Source organism: Staurois parvus, unplaced genomic scaffold, assembly GCF_062004578.1.
Source record: "Staurois parvus isolate SC_StPar_1 unplaced genomic scaffold, SC_StPar_1.0 ptg000727l, whole genome shotgun sequence".
NCBI lineage: Eukaryota > Metazoa > Chordata > Amphibia > Anura > Ranidae > Staurois > Staurois parvus.
In genome coordinates this window covers 1,444,324-1,460,849 of record NW_028318523.1, presented here as the reverse complement: position 1 = coordinate 1,460,849, position 16,526 = coordinate 1,444,324, and the positions used below count along the sequence as shown (strand labels likewise).

General features: G+C 47.6%; 1 long non-coding RNA gene across 1 annotated transcript in view; it reads left to right on the top strand.

Moving 5' to 3' along the window:
- The first annotated feature begins 4,200 nt into the window (after window positions 1–4,200).
- LOC149445325 (uncharacterized) overlaps window positions 4,201–16,526 on the top strand; it is a 29,588-nt gene continuing 17,262 nt past the window's right edge. The window contains exons 1-2 of the long non-coding RNA XR_016306415.1: window positions 4,201–4,271; window positions 4,361–4,429. This is a non-coding gene — a long non-coding RNA (uncharacterized LOC149445325). The remainder of the gene's footprint in view (window positions 4,272–4,360; window positions 4,430–16,526) is intronic.

The window sequence follows — 16,526 nt, the reverse complement described above, 5'->3', positions numbered from 1 at the left end:
AACAAGTCTGTGTCCCTGAGTAATGGTTCTCTGTCCCTAAGTAACTTTTCTCTGTCCCCAATTATCGTTTCTGTGGCCCTAACTCTGTCCCTGTCCCTAGTACAGAGCGGTCTGCCTCTGTTCAATAACTGCAGGCAAATGAAGAATTCCAAAATGGCCGCTATTTATAGCTCGACCATTACACAGTGCTGGCTGGCTGGCTGCTGATTGGCTGATGCGATCACATGTAGTTGAGGAATGCATTATGGGTCAGCGCGCCTTGTCTGCGCGCCTTCCCAGACATCCCCGCTCCGTCGCCGCACATGTCAGCCGCCATTTTCTGAAAAATTTCGATTCGCGCGTCCGAATTAGGCTATTTTTCGGATTCGGCACGAATCGAAATTTTTCCGATATTCGACTCGAATTCCACTTCGGATACTTCGATTCGCTCATCTCTAGTGGTGACCCCCAACCATAAAATTATTTATCCAGTAATTATAATTCATGAAGTGTCGTTTTACCTCCAATACTGCTGCTTTCAACACAGTAGCTGCTTTTAACAGAGTAGATGCTTTCAACACAGCAGCTGCTTTCTACACAGTAGCTGCTCTTTACACATCGGAAATATGTGTTTTCCGATGGTCATAGGCGACCCCTGTGAAAGGGTTGTTCGACCCCCAAAGGGGTCGCGACCCACAGGTTGAGAACCACTGCGCTAGTGTTTTCCATTGGCTAAACAAAAATGCCTGAAGCTATAAAACGCTTGTAACACACTTCTAAAAACGCTCAAAAACTCTCAGATAGAACCTCCAGTAAATCTATGCTCAGGTGTGAATGCAGCCTTAGCGCTTAGACAGAGCTTAGCAGTGGGAATAGAAATAGGTGTAGCCTTAGGGGACATCTTTGACCCAGGATTCACACATTTTTCCAATTTGATCAAACTGGATACAAGTGTAAATCCTGGGTGAAATTTGTTTGAATCTGGTGTGAAAACATTTATCCATAGACACCTTAGAATTTAGGTTCTCTTAAGTGAAACCTGAAGAGTTAACACGTTTTATCACCGTCACCTCGTCGATTCGTGTTTGTGAGATTTGTGACGTTCGTACTTGGAGCTGTAATTTTGCTAAGTTTAGCCCACATTGCGTGTGAAGAGGAAAAATAGGGATTGTCATAAAAGGAGAAATTCAAATATCAAAGGATCTGTGAGTAAACAATAAAAGCTTAATTTGTCTAATTGGAGTGGAAATAACAAATGACAAATATCTACAATAGGGATTGAAACAAGTATAGAATAATTATAAATGTGTTTTAACTTGGCCTTTCCATGAAATCGTGCTTACAGACAGCAAAATAAGGGCTCATATAAGACATGCGCTGTTGACGAACACTGTCTTTTGCATTCAAATACAGCCCTACTCAAACGCATGCATGGTTCAGCAAAGGCAGTGTCTGATCTGCTTTGCCTCAATAGGACCTGTTGGGTCCAAAGCAGTGGTATGATTTCTAGGCATAGAGGCTCACACATGTGGGACCAATGATAATGTACCCAGGTCTCCCACAATAGTCACACAAGCACAGTCCCAGGCAGACCTGACAATTCAGGCTCAGTCTAGGGCACATGTGTCAAACACAAGGCCCCCGAACTGAACCTAGTCCTCCAGGCCATTTCATGTGGCCCCCCTCATCTCCACCCCCACCTTGTCTCAGCAGTCGGCAGCAGAGAGGAGGACAGAACTCTTCCTACAGACCCTGCGCTTCTCTGTGCAGCCACAGCATCCCCTCATCTCCATCTCGCCTGGTCTCAGCATTCAGTAGACTCCAGCCCTCCTCTGGTCCTCCTCCAGACCCTGCACTTTCTGCTTCCCACCTTCACCTTTGGTTGAAGATAAGTGGGTTGCACTGTGATGTAAGGGAGGGTGGGGACTTTTTACTTCTGATGGTGGGGGGTTCTTGACATCTGATGTAAGGGGCGTGGGGTGCTTTGAACATCTATTCTTACCAATACAACCAGCTCTTTGAGGGCAACCATAATGCTGATACGGCCCGCAATGAAATTGAGTTTGACACCTTTGGTCTAGGGGATGGATTTTTAGTATTTATTGCTGAAGAACTTTAATAGGAGAAGGGTTTTGAGTCACAGGATACTCCAAAATGTTAAAAGCAATAATGGGAGTGCAAACTTCTCACAACAATCTTCTAGTAGATTGTAAGCTCTAAAGAGCAGGACCCTCTGTTTCCTCTTGTACCAAATTTATATTGTAACTGTAATGTCTTCCTTCATTTTGTAAAGCACTGCACAAACTGTTGGCGCTATATAAATCCTGAATAATAATAATAATAGCAGCTCTTCCAGGAGATAACAGGGAATGCCCAACATATCTAGGACCCTACAGCAGCAGTCAATTTAGCCACGTCTTGCACTTAGTTCCCTTCTGGTACTTGCAAAACCAATAGTCCCCAGCAAGGTCTTTACTCACAGTGTCCCAGGAGCTGTCTTCCACCCAGCATCCACTGGAAGATCCTCAGTGAGGGAAATAAAAAGATCCTTCTCCTGACCAGGACTTAAAGACAGTGCCTTCCAGCAAGCATAATCCTTTGGCAACCTTCTTCAGGCCCTCAGTCCAGCAGCTGCTGAGGCCCAGACTGCAGTCTCTTGTCTCAGTAATTCTTTTCTTTGGGGCAGCAGCCCCGGATGGACTGGAATCCTCCCTGTTGAGGAAAGAACACTCTTCTCAGGCTTCTTGAACATTTACGCCTCCACAGCCACCTTCTGGACACCTCTCTCCAGGAATGGGTTGGAGCATGATGAATATTCATACTGAGTATCTAATTCTACTTGTCTTATGTTCTGGAAGCTTCGTCCAGAAGCAGGTGAAAGAAATCAAACACCCAGCTTCAGAAACCCTCAATAGGAGAAAACAATCAATCACTGTTCCATTAACTACAATGGAACCAAAACTAAATTTGCCTAGCAGCCTATTTGAAGTATTTGAAGGAGCACACTACACATGGCTGCTATGGGGCCGGGGTTTCTTTTATCTTGCCTGTTCAAGACTTTCAAAATTATGATATCCTGACAGTAAAGAGTGACTGCCGTACATGGGAATTAAAGGATAAGTTCACCTTTTGTATTCAAGGTGTAACATTATTTATTTATTTCAGGTACTTATATAGCGCCGTCAATTTGCGCAGCGCTTTACATATATATTGTACATTCACATCAGTCCCTAACCCTCAAGGGGCGTACAATCTAAGGTCCCTAACTCACATTCATACATACACATACTAGGGACAATTCAGACAGGAGCCAATGAACCTACCAGCATGTCTTTGGAATGTGGGAGGAAACCAGAGTACCTGGAGGAAACCCACACAGGCACAGGGAGAACATGCAAACTCCATGCAGGTGGTGCCGTGGCTGGGATTCGAACCAATGAAGGCGGAAGTGCTAACCATTTAGCCACTGTGCTGCCCCACATGTAACATGTTATGATCAGAGCAGCCCCTGCTCCCTCCTGCTCGTCACTTTGACAGTCATCAGTGAATGAGAGACTATAAGTCCAACAGTCTTAGCGGCTGTCAGCTTGTAGTCCTTAATGAACTACCATGGTGCTGTGAAGCGCTGTGGTAGCTCGTTCATTCTTCCTGTCAGTATATCCACTTGCTTGTACATCCCATACAAGCAGGTATACTGACAGATCTACAGGAAGCCTGCATGGCACCAGCAATCTGCTAATTGCTGGTGTAATAGTTTACAGGCTCCTGCAGACAAAAATAATAAATGTAAATTTTTTTGCCTGCAAAAAAATGTGCATTTATTATTTTTTTTCTAAAAGGTGCACTTATTTTTTAAAGGGTATGTATTCCCCCATCCAAAATCTCAAATATAAACACGGACCTCAGATGCAGATGAATGCAGGTTCTCCATTTCCAGGGCTGGCAAGGGTTTACATCCCCTTTTATGTCTAGAAGTGTTAGCTTGGTCCAGCGCAGAGCTGTCCAACTGTTCAGTTCAAACAGCGGATTGCCAAGAGTCCATGTAATGCTACTTCCACCAGTCACAACTGCACGCAATATGGAGACATTTTCAGATGGAAAGCCTAAAGGTAGTGTACCCCATCTGGGTAACCTATATTCCTCAAGGTCCCTGAAAATGACCTTCAGATGGCATAATTGGCCATATAGAGATGTTCCAAGCTGGTTCTTTCTTTTTGTTTTAGACGCAATAACTTGGACCCCATTTGCTGAGGAAAATGAACTTTAACGGATTTATGAAAAACTACAGAGGGGTGAGGAACAATCAAGGATTCTGTAAATGCACTTCCTCCAAACTGAGAGTGAACGCTAATTCTCCAAAATTCTCTTTTTGTTTCCATAGACTATGCTGGCCTATAGCAAAACCCACTGATCTTCGGCTGCGTGGGGACAGAGGCTCAAATGGTTTTTGGTAGGTTTTTCTCCACAAAGTAGGACAGCCACTCCTTCAGTCTTTACTATGAATGGCCACAAATAAAGACACCACATTTCATATAAATACATTTAGTAAAAAAAAAGAAAACATTAAAGAGAGAGGTGTCACCAATGTTAAAAAAAAATCACAAGTTTTATCATAAAATACATTTATGTATCAATATAAAAAATATCTAAAATGCATGTTCCCATGTACAATGCAGGGGCATAATGCAGACATCCAAATTTTTATACCTACAGTTGCAAGAAAAAGTATGTGAACCCCTTGGGATTACATGGAGTTTTGCATGAATTGGGCATAAAATGTGCTCTGAACGTCATCTAAGTCACAACAATAGAAGAACACAGTCTGCTGAACATAATACTACACAAACATTAGATGATGCCATGGTTTAATTGCACATAACATGTAAATATTCACAGTGCAGGGAGGAAAAAGTATGTGAGGCCCTAGCTTAATGACTTCTGCCAGAGCTAATTGGAGCCAGGAGTGAGCCAACCTTGACTCCAATCAGTGTGATGATATTGGATGTGTTGCTGACAGCTGTCCTGCCCTTAAAAAACACACACCTGTTTTGGGTTTACTGGTTTCAAGAAGCATTGTCTGATGTGAACCATGCCTCGCAGAAAAGAGCTCTCAGAAGACCTACAATCAAGAATTGTTGACTGGCATGAAGCTGGAAAGGGTTACAAAAGTATCTCCAAAAGCCTTGATGTTCATGTGTCCACGGTAAGACAGACTGTCTACAAATGAAGAAAGTTTAGCACTGTTGCTACTCTCCCTAGGCGTAGTCCTGTAAAAATGACTGCAAGAGCACAGCGCAGAATGCTGCATGAGGTAAAGAAGAATCCCAGAGTGTCAGCTAAAGACCTACAGAAATCTCTGGCACATGCTAACATTTTTGTTGACACATCTACAATAAGGAAAACATTAAACAAGAATGGAGTACATGGGAGGACACCACGGAGGAAGCCATTGCTGTCCAAAAAGAATATTGCAGCGCGTTTGAAGTTTGCAAAAGAGCACCTGGATGTTCCACAGCACTACTGGCAAAATATACTGTGGACAGATGAAACCAAGATTGAGTTGTTTGGGAAGAACACACAACACTATGTGTGGAGAAAAAAAGGCACAGCACACCAACATCAAAACCTCATCCCCACTGTAAAACATGGCGGAGGGAGCATCATGGTTTGGGGCTGCTTTGCTGCCTCAGGGCCTGGATGGATTGTTGTCATTGATGGGAAAATTAATTCCAGAGTTTATCAAGATATTTTGCAGGAAAACGTACGACCATCTGTCCGCCAACTGAAGCTCCGCAGAGGATGGGTGATGCAACAGGACAATGACCCAAAGCATACAAGTAATTCAACAAAACAATGGCTGCAACAGCACAGAATACGCCTTCTGGAGTGGCCCAGTCAGAGTCCTGACCTTAACCCGATTGAAATGCTGTGGCATGACCTTAAGAGAGCGATTCACACCAGACATCCCAAGAATATTGCTACACTGAAACAGTTTTGGGAAGAGAAGTGGTCCAAAATTACTCCAGATCGTTGTGCAAGTCTGACCTGACACTATGGGAAATGTTTGGTTGAGGTTATTGCTGCCAAAGGAGGGTCAACCAGTTATTAAGTCCAAAGGTTCACATACTTTTTCCTACCTGCACTGTGAATGTTTACATGTTATGTGCAATTAAACCATGGCAACATCTGATGTTTGTGTAGTATTATGTTCAGCAGACTGTGTTCTTCTATTGTTGTGACTTAGATGACATTCAGAGCACATTTTATGCCCAATTCATGCAAAACTCCACGTAATCCCAAGGGGTTCACATACTTTTTCTTGCAACTGTATATGAACTGCCCTTTACCCAACCATTGCCTAATTTATATAGCTTTGCTAAGCTTTGATCCTCAAAGATGTAGAGCTAATCACAAGTGGTAACCTTTGATGCAATTCTCAGGTCTGCTGCATCAAAAATATATGCGAGACATATATTATATGATATCATGTGCAAACATTCATCTCATGGGAGACCGCAGGGGACAATAAAAACAACCACACTAGAAACGGTACCAGAACTATCTTGGGATAAGGATAGGATAAAGATGTAGACAATGTTGGTACATTGTAATAAATGTGTCAATAAATCCATATAGGCGGACTATGGAGCCTTCTCATGGCCAATGTCAGAACAAGTAGACCATACAACATACAATGTAAAGATTATAAAGAGGGTAATGTAATGTGCCAATGAGAATGTAACATGGCTTGTCTGTATTACTTACTAGGGTATTATTGAGAAGAAGTCATAGACATAACGCACAGCCAACATAGGTGGCGGGCACATCTGGGTACACCTGTCCATCTGGAATGAGCAGGAATTCTTTATTGCAGAAGAGATATATTCTGTAATAAAAACTAAAGCTTGCATTTAGTGCAGGGGGGAGTAAAGTTTCCCATCAAGAAGGGCATTGAACTTCTTCCCATCCCATGTGACAAAATTGGGTCAATCAGCAAGTACCCTTGCTTTCAGCAGTGAGGAAGGGTAAGTGAGTTCCAAGCTCCTTCATGCTCATAAGTATTGAGTGTTTCACTTCTCTCATATCAGCAGTAGACAAAAGAAGTTTTGTGTACCTATTGCTCTGCCCTGCATGGGGAAAATACAGGCTCTTTGTAAGTACTATAGCAAGTTCATTAATACGGGCAGTCAGCTCCTGTTCAAAACTTCTCAACTGCATAGTATGACGGTCTTTTATATAAGAAATGTGAAACTAATCTTAGATCTAGTAGTCTACAAAACATTTCCTTCATATGAAAGTTTTGTGTAGAAAAATATGTCAGTCTTCTAACAAATCTTCCTGTCCCTGGAGAAAATTGTTCTTTCTTTTACTAAGCTTTTTTAGTACAGCTTTTAAAAAATAGAATATAAGAGAGTGCAATCACTGTTTCATGAAGTAGACAATATATATACATATATATATATATATATATATATACACTATATTGCCAAAAGTATTGGGACACCCCTCCAAATCATTGGGTTCAGGTGTTCCAATCACTTCCATGGCCACAAGTGTATAAAATCACACACCTAGGCATGCAGACTGCTTCTACAAACATTTGTGAAAGAATGGGTCGCTCTCAGGAGCTCGGTGACTCCAAGCGTAGTACCGTGATAGGTTGCCACCTGTGCAATAAGTCCATCCGTGACATTTCCTGGCTACTAAATATTCCACGGTCAACTGTTAATGGTATAACAAAGTGGAAGCAACTGGGAACAACAGCAACTCAGCCACCAATTGGTAGGCCACATAAAATGACAGAGCGGGGCCAGTGCATGCTAAAGCACACAGTGCGCAGAAGTCGCCAACTGTCTGCAGAGTCAATATGTCAGGAATGGACTTGCCAATAGTGGTGGGACTCACCTGCCAGTGGGTGCTCTCAACAACCAGAGGCTCACTTCGGCAATTAGCCATCACCTGGGGCTGATTGCAGGTGGTTTATTTAAGGGATGGACAGACCTGCAGTCTGTGCCTTGTTGTACTGTTTGCTTGGCCCTGGTTTCCTGATCCTGTTTCTGCTGTCCTGACGCTGCCTGAACTCTGCCTGTACTGACCTCGGCTAGTCCTGACCACTCTCCCGCCTGCTCCTGGTACTCCGTTTGCCCGTTTGTTAGCGACCCGGCCTGCCTGACTACTCTTGTATCGTATGTTTGTTATCTGTTGGAGGTTTGGTTCAGTTTGTTTGCACTGTGTTATGTTTAGTTTTGCACTGCGTTTGTATTGTTAGTCTTAATAAATTATATTATTTACCATATCTGAAGCCTACGTTTCCCTGTGTCAGTCCACACACTTCTGGTCACACCCGCATCCCTGACATTACAACAAGGCCATCCTGACCAGAAGTGGCTGCACAGGGAAGCCATCTTGGCTTGTTGCTGGGAAGGATGGATCTTGATGAGGTTGTGTATATGTCGCTGCTGGTTTTTGATGACAGAGAATATGCTTATCAGACTCTGAGGGAGTATACCCGGGATCAACTGCTAGAATGTATACGGATCGCTCATGTTCTAGTAGATCAGGGCACAGAGTTCTCTGAGGTGCAACCTTTGATTCAGGTTTGTGTAGAGTTGGCTTCATCTGGTACCCCTGAAAGCAGGAATGACTTTTTGCCACCATTTAGTGCAGACCAGGTAGAGTCCCTGGTATGGTTATTAGAGGATGATGTGGATTGCTTCTTGGAGCATTATGCTGCATGTTCACAACAGGTATTAAGGGATTGTATAAACGCAGTGCAGTCTTTGACCAGACAGGCTTTGTGTAAGCTGAGCTTTGTTCAACCCATACTGCAGACATGGTCAGACTTGTTGCACCCAGCCTCAGTCAGCTTACAACGTCATTCCTCCGCTCAAGGCACTCTTCCTGCATCCCTGACAGCACCCCCAGTGACGGCCCAGTATGCTCTGCTAACTACCACATATCAGTCCTCTGCTCCCACTCGCTGCACCTATCCTTTCTTTAATCCTGTAAAGAAGTCCTCTGTAGCAACTGCTCCCTCCTCTGTTCCATCCTCCAGCTCTTCTCTGTCTTCAGCTGCTCCATCCGTTTACAAACCTGCGCTTACTTACAGTGCTCCGGTAACTAAAACCAGGAAAAGGCGAAAATTCTTTCCAACCAATACCATCCTGCCAGTATCCAAACCGGTCAGTCTGCCATCTGAGAACCCGCCTTCCGTGGTGCAGCCTGGTGCCTCAGCGCCCACAATTCAGCCTGATGTCTCTACCCAGCCTGATGTCTTTACCCAGCATGATGTCTCTACCCAGCATGATGTCTCTATTCAGTCTGATGTCTCTACCCAGCCTGATGTCTCTACCCAGCCTGATGTCCTTACCCAGCCTGATGTCCTTACCCAGCATGATGTCTCTACCCAGCCTGATGAACTGATCCAGCCTGATGATCCTATTATGCCAGATGACTCGATGCCCGCTGTTCCGCCAGTTGACTCGGAGCCCGCTGTCGGGCCGGTTGACTCAGAGCCCGCTGTTGTGCCTGGTGACTCGGGGCCCGCGGTCTTGCCAGATGACTCGGTGCCCGCGGTCTTGCCAGATGACTTGGTGCCCGCAGTCTTGCCAGATGACTTGGTGCCCGCAGTCTTGCCAGACGATCCAATGCCTGATGACCCAGTGCCCGCTGTCATGCCTGGTGACCCGATGCCCGCTGTCGTGCCTGATGACTCGATGCCCGCTGTCAAGCCAGACGACTCGGTGCCCGCGGTCTTGCCAGACGACTCGTTGCCCGCAGTCTTGCCAGAGGACTCGGTGCCCGCAGTCTTACCAGACGACTCGGTGCCCGCAGTCTTGCCAGACAACTCGATGCCCGCTGTTCTGCCAGTTGACTCGGTGCCCGCGGTCTTGCCAGATGACTTGGTGCCCACGGTCTTGCCAGATGACTCGGAGCCCGCGGTCTTGCCAGATGACTCGGTGCCCGCGGTCTTGCCAGACGACTCGGTGCCCGCAGTCTTGCCAGACGACTCGGTGCCCGCAGTCTTGCCAGACGACTCGGTGCCCGCTGTTCCGCCAGTTGACTCGGAGCCCGCTGTCGGGCCGGTTGACTCAGAGCCCGCTGTTGTGCCTGGTGACTCGGGGCCCACGGTCTTGCCAATGACTCAAAGCCCGGGGTCTTGCCAGATGACTTGGTGCCCGCAGTCTTGCCAGATGACTCGGTGCCCGCAGTCTTGCCAGACGATCCAATGCCTGATGACCCAGTGCCCGCTGTCATGCCTGGTGACCCGATGCCCGCTGTCGTGCCTGATGACTCGATGCCCGCTGTCGAGCCAGACGATCCAATGCCTGATGACCCAGTGCCCACTGTCATACCTGGTGACCCGATGCCCGCTGTCGTGCCTGATGACCCGATGCCCGCTGTTGAGCCAGATGACCTGGTGCCCGCGGTCGAGCAAGACGATCCAATGTCTGATGACCCGGTGCCTGCCGCCCTGCCTGTTGGCCCGGTGCCCGCTGCTCCGCCTGGGGGCCCGGTGCCCACCGCCCTGCCTGGGGGCCCAGTGCCCACCGCTCCGCCTGGGGGCCTGGTGCCCGCCGCCCTGCCTGGTGGCCCGGTGCCTGCTGCTCCGCCTGGTGGCCCGGTGCCTGCTGCCCTGCCTGGTGGCCCGGTGCCCGCTGCTCCGCCTGGTGGCCCGGTGCCCGCCGCTCCACCTGGTGGCCCGGTGCCTGCCGCTCCCCCTGGGGGCCCGATGCCTGCCCCTCCGCCTAGGGGCCCGGTGCCCGCCGCTCCGCCTGGGGGCCCGGTGCCTGCCGCCCTGCCTGGTTGTCCGGTGCCTGCTGCTCCGCCTGGGGGCCCGGTGCCTGCCGCTCCGCCTGGGGGCCCGGTGCCTGCCGCTCCACCTGGGGGCCCGGTGCCCGCCGCTCTGCCTGGGGGCCCGGTGCCCGCCACCCTGCCTGGTTGCCGGGTGCCTGCTGCTCCGCCTGGGGGCCCGGTGCCTGCCGCTCCGCCTGGGGGCCCGGTGCCTGCCGCTCCGCCTGGTGGCCCGGTGTCCGCTGCCTTGCCTGGGGGCCCGGTGCCCGCTGCTCCGCCTGGTGGCCCGGTGCCTGCTGCTCCGTCTGGTGGCTCGGTGCCTGCTGCTCCGCCTGGTCGCCCGGTGCCTGCTGCCCTGCCTGGTGGCCCGGTGCCTGCTGCCCTGCCTGGTGGCCCAGTGTCCGCTGCTCCGCCTGGTGGCCCGGTGTCCGCTGCTCCGCCTGGTGGCCCGGTGCCCGCTGCTCTGCCTGGTGATCCGGCATCCAGCCTGACGTGCCTCCGTCCGGTGCCCAGGCCGACGTGCCTCCGTCCGGTGTCCAGCCCGAAGTGCCTCCGTCCGGTGTCCAGCCAGAAGTGCCTCCGTCCGGTGCCCAGCCCGAAGTGCCTCCGTCCGGTGCCTAGCCCGAAGTGCCTTCGTCCGGTGCCCAGCCCGAAGTGCCAGTCTTTGATATCCCGCCAGTCACCGGACCCGGGCGGTGGAACATTCTGCCCAGCTAGGACTGTTTGCAGCGTCCTGAGGCCGCTCCTTGAGGGGGGGGTACTGTCAGGAATGGACTTGCCAATAGTGGTGGGACTTACCTGCCTTGTGGGCTGCAGTACCAGGGCTGGCCAGCGGGTGCTCTCAACAACCAGAGGCTCACTTCGGCAATTAGCCATCACCTGGGGCTGATTGCAGGTGGTGTATTTAAGGGATGGACAGACCTGCAGTCTGTGCCTTGTTGTACTGTTTGCTTGGCCCTGGTTTCCTGATCCTGTTTCTGCTGTCCTGACGCTGTTTGAACTCTGCCTGTACTGACCTTGGCTAGTCCTGACCACTCTCCCGCCTGCTCCTGGTACTCCGTTTGCCCGTTTGTTAGCGACCCGGCCTGCCTGACTACTCTTGTATCGTATGTTTGTTATCTGTTGGAGGTTTGGTTCAGTTTGTTTGCACTGTGTTATGTTTAGTTTTGCACTGCGTTTGTATTGTTAGTCTTAATAAATTATATTATTTACCATATCTGAAGCCTACGTTTCCCTGTGTCAGTCCACACACTTCTGGTCACACCCGCATCCCTGACACAATAGCTAAAGATCTCCAAACTTCATGTGGCCTTCAGATTAGCACAACAGTGCGTAGAGAGCTTCATGGAATGGGTTTCCATGGCCGAGCAGCTGCATCCAAGCCTGACATCACCAAGTGCAATGCAAAGCGTCGGATGCCGACACTGGACTCTAGAGCAGTGGAGACGTGTTCTCTGGTGTTATGAATCACGCTTCTCTATCTGGCAATTCAATGGATGTGTCTGGGCTTGTCGGTTGCCAGGAGAACAGTACTAGCCTGACTGCATTGTGCCAAGTGTAAAGTTTGGTGGAGGGGGGATTATGGTGTGGGGTTATTTTTCAGGGGTTGGGCTTAGCCCCCTAGTTCCAGTGAAGGGAACTCTTAAGGCATCAGCATACCAAGACATTTCGGACAATTTCATGCTCCCAACTTTGTGGTAACAGTTTAGGGATGGCCCCTTCCTGTTCCAACATGACTGCGCACCAGTGCACAAAGCAAGGTCCATAAAGACATGGATGAGAGCGTTTGGGGTGGAGGAACATGACTGATATGCAAAGTCCTGACCTCAACCCGATAGAACACCTTTGGGATGAATTAAAGTGGAGACTGTGAGCCAGGCCTTCTTGTCCGACATCAATGCCTGACGTCACAATTGCTCTTCTGGAAGAATGGTCAAACATTCTCATAGACACCCTCCTAAACCCTGTGAACGGCCTTCCCAGAAGAGTTGAAGCTGTTATAGCTGCAAAGGATGGGCCAACTCAATATTGAACCCTACGGACTAAGACTGGGATGCCATTAAAGTTCATGTGCATGTAAAGGCAAGCATTCCAATACTTTTGTCAATATAGTGTATATATGAAAACTATGTGTATTTCAATACAGAACCTCCCTCTGCTGCCTTCTACTGTTTGCTTTTATAATTGCTGCTTATCACAGATTTGTGTGTAGCACTACCTGTCCCTGCTAGGCTGGCTTTGAAACCCTGGAAGGGGGAAGTGGAGAGAGAAATTTTCAGCCACATGTCCTGTCCATGCTTTTAAATACAGGACCAGAAGAGAATATTATGCAAATATTCCTATGATCTAATAAGTTTACCTGCAACGTCTGTATCTAAATCCTCATGGCAGAGTATCTCTGCGCTTTCTTCATTATTATTTCACATGCACAGTGCCAGATAGCTAGGCCTGTGCAACTATATATTTATAGTGGTCCCCTTCCAGCATATTGGTAGATGAACCTGCTTATTGAAATATAGTTTATATGCAATTCCTGGTATTCTAGTTAGGCTTGTCCTTTCAGGTCTAGTATTCTATAGCTAGCTTTAGCTATATAACCAGCACAGGCTATGTCAGGTTAGAAATTATTAGGAAGGGACTAAAGCGTAGAGTAGATAGGCTGACTATGAGTTTGACTGCCAGTGTTCCAGTGCAATCCCACAGTTCCTGTCAGTGAGAAGCTCCATTTCAGACTGGTTGGACAACAGTTGGAGTATATCCCCATAACCACAGATTCCTGTCTTCAGGACATAAGACACAGCATCATCCTCAGGGGCCTCTGCAACTGGTCCTTGCTGCAACATTCATCTGGAGGTATCTGTTAATAACTATATACTTTATACCTGGGTAAATGTGCACAATTTTACCAAGACTCTTATTGGGCCCTTTACTGACAATACCTGTTTGTACATTTGATATATGTACTATTATTAATCTCTTCCTATATAAAGCTTGAATTATTTCAGACTGTGTATCTATTTACTTATGATTAATGTTATATGTTGAATACAGTAGTTCTTCTGCTGCCAATTATTCTGTTTAGATTATAAATTAATTTCCCAGGAAGGGAATCCCCTCTATTCACAGAGGCCCTTTCCTGGGTGGAGGCACTACCAACTTTATTATCAATTTCACTGTTCAATTTAGTGAAGTTTCTGTTTTTCTTATTTACCTACAGGCTTAGCGCAATATCCTCTTTGGGGAGGGTCATTTCCCATATTCCCCTAAAAGAGGACTACATACTGTATATAAAACTAAAGCTGATAGCAGGTATCAATTGAATGGGTTGTCAACTATAGAATGAACATTCCTATTGGAAGAGATCGATTTATGGCTACCATAAGACAGGGTTACCACTTGACTGGTATTTTACCAGTCAGGCCATTAAATATATTGTTAGCTAAGGCCAGCCAAAACAAAATATCAGCCCCTTTAAAGGGCTGCTTATTTGCTGAGAAATTTATCAATCACATTCTTGCTAGCATTTTCTCTCTGGTATACTCCACAAGTGGCCCTCACTTCCCTGATCTCTGTTTTGCTTCCATTTTAATGACTCACCCTCCTTACCAGCTTCCACCAATCAGGGGCTTAACTTAGTACCGGTTTACATATATGAGGATTGGATGTGATTTGACGTGAAATAACATTGCTTCCTATGGTGCACGGTCACATATGTCTGGTGCACTGGCAGTGCAGATTCAGTGTGGATTGAAAAAGAGTCATGTCCAATTTCTGAGCAGTGCGGTCTGGTTCAGGAGCGGATTACAAGTTATTGACTTCTATGGGAACCATTTCTAAACCGCACATGCCATCAGTTGTGTAAAATCCTGATCTGAACCTGATCTAAACCTGTCTTGAACCTGATGTAAACCTGACCTGAACCGGTGAACAACTACTGTATCAATTAGCTGTGACACCTGAGCTTCAATCCGCACCGCACACGTGTGAATCAGCACAGTCATCAGATATATTGCTCCCAAGCAGCTGCTACGGCAGGAAGTGGGAATACATCTCCCTAAGAGGGACATATACAGCAGTAAGACTAACAGTGGTTTTTTACTAGGGATTAGCTTGTGTTTGTTCCTCTAGCGCTAACCCCGCGAGGGGCTGCTGAATTTACCTGGTTCTTTCCCAAATAGTACATATGCTGCCCTTCCATCCTGGCAACAGCCCATTCACACTGGTGCCAATAGACTTTCCAACCAGTATTGGTATTGGTTAGGAATAGTCCAAGGCCCCTCAGCTGAGAGCCAGAGGACAAAGTCTAGGCATCTGGTTATCATGCACCAGTATATAACCATTGGTACCCAGTGCAAAGCCCAGCACCCAGTCTCAGGGATCAACTTAAAGTCACTACTCACAAGTCCCCAGGACAGCTGTTTCATTCCAGCTTCCTCCAGACACAACCCAGTGAGTGAGATAGTGCCTCTCAGGACTTGATCCCTGGTGCTGTTCTGCATTCAGTTCTGAGAGTCTATTTGAGCCTTAGATACTTGCAGTTTTGTAGCCCCCTTGAGCAGTTGTTCAGTCCATGGCTTGCTGACAGCAGCCCCTGCACATCTGGACCCCTCCTGGGAAGAAGGTACCCTGCTCTCCAGTGTCTCAAGACAATTTATCCCCTCTCCAGCCCCCTTTTGGAAACTTTTCCTCCAGGGACTGGCCAAAACACAATATATATTCAGGCTGGGCACTTTGAATCTCCCGCCCTAAGTTTTGGAAGCTTCTTCCAGAGGAATGGGGAAGCAATTAAACGCCTAACCTGCCAGACCCTGAACTGGTCAGAATAAACAATCACTGCTCCCTTGATCACAAAGGAACCATAGCTAAATTTGTCTAGCACCTAAGCTAGCAGGGTGCAACATTTCAAATCAGGTTTGGGTCTAAATCCAGAAGTCAGCGGTCATTCCTGGGCCAATGAACTGCAAGCGGGTAGGATCCACTGCTCCGCAGCTGACGTACACAAAGGGGCAGGGATGCTAATGAAATCATGGACCCAATTCGACCACATAGCCATATTAGATCAATGGCATTGACCTAAGATGGCCATGTAACTTAAAATATATGTGAGGACAATATAAAAAAACATATACAGTACATCTCTGCAAAATATGCACATTGTTTTTTGCCTTGAAATACCCTACAAGTACAGAAACGTACCTGCTGACCTACCATACATGCACTCAGCTCCAAAGTCCTGTTTTGGCCTGACAACACAGCATATGTTTTGTGAACTGAGTGTTGTCAGCCCTGCCCCATTGTCTTTTGCTAAGCTACTCAAACCCACCCACTCTCCCTATCTCTACAGCACAGACACTAAAGGGTCTATATTATAATTTGTTGTCTGATTCTTGGGTGAAAACATTTATGGACCCCTGATCAGGGGCGTATTTACTACAAGGCAAACAAGGCATTTGTCTAGGATGGCATTTTTCAGGGGGGCAGCAGCATCTTTCAGGGTGGCAGTGGAATTTTTCAGGGGGCCAGTGCCGCCCCCAAAAGAAGGGATGGAAGAAGGGACACATGCAGCATGGGGACCAGGTAGGATCTGAGAAAGGCTGCTTGATGGTGTATGCAGAGCCTGACTCTTGTTCCTGGGGATGTCCGGAGCTGTGAACGTGAGTGTCTTCTCTTTCGCAGAGTTGGGAGGGGGGGTGCCAGTGTATGGGGGGCAGTGGTAGTAGAAGGTTGGGGTGGGGGCTTGGGTGTTGTTGGTC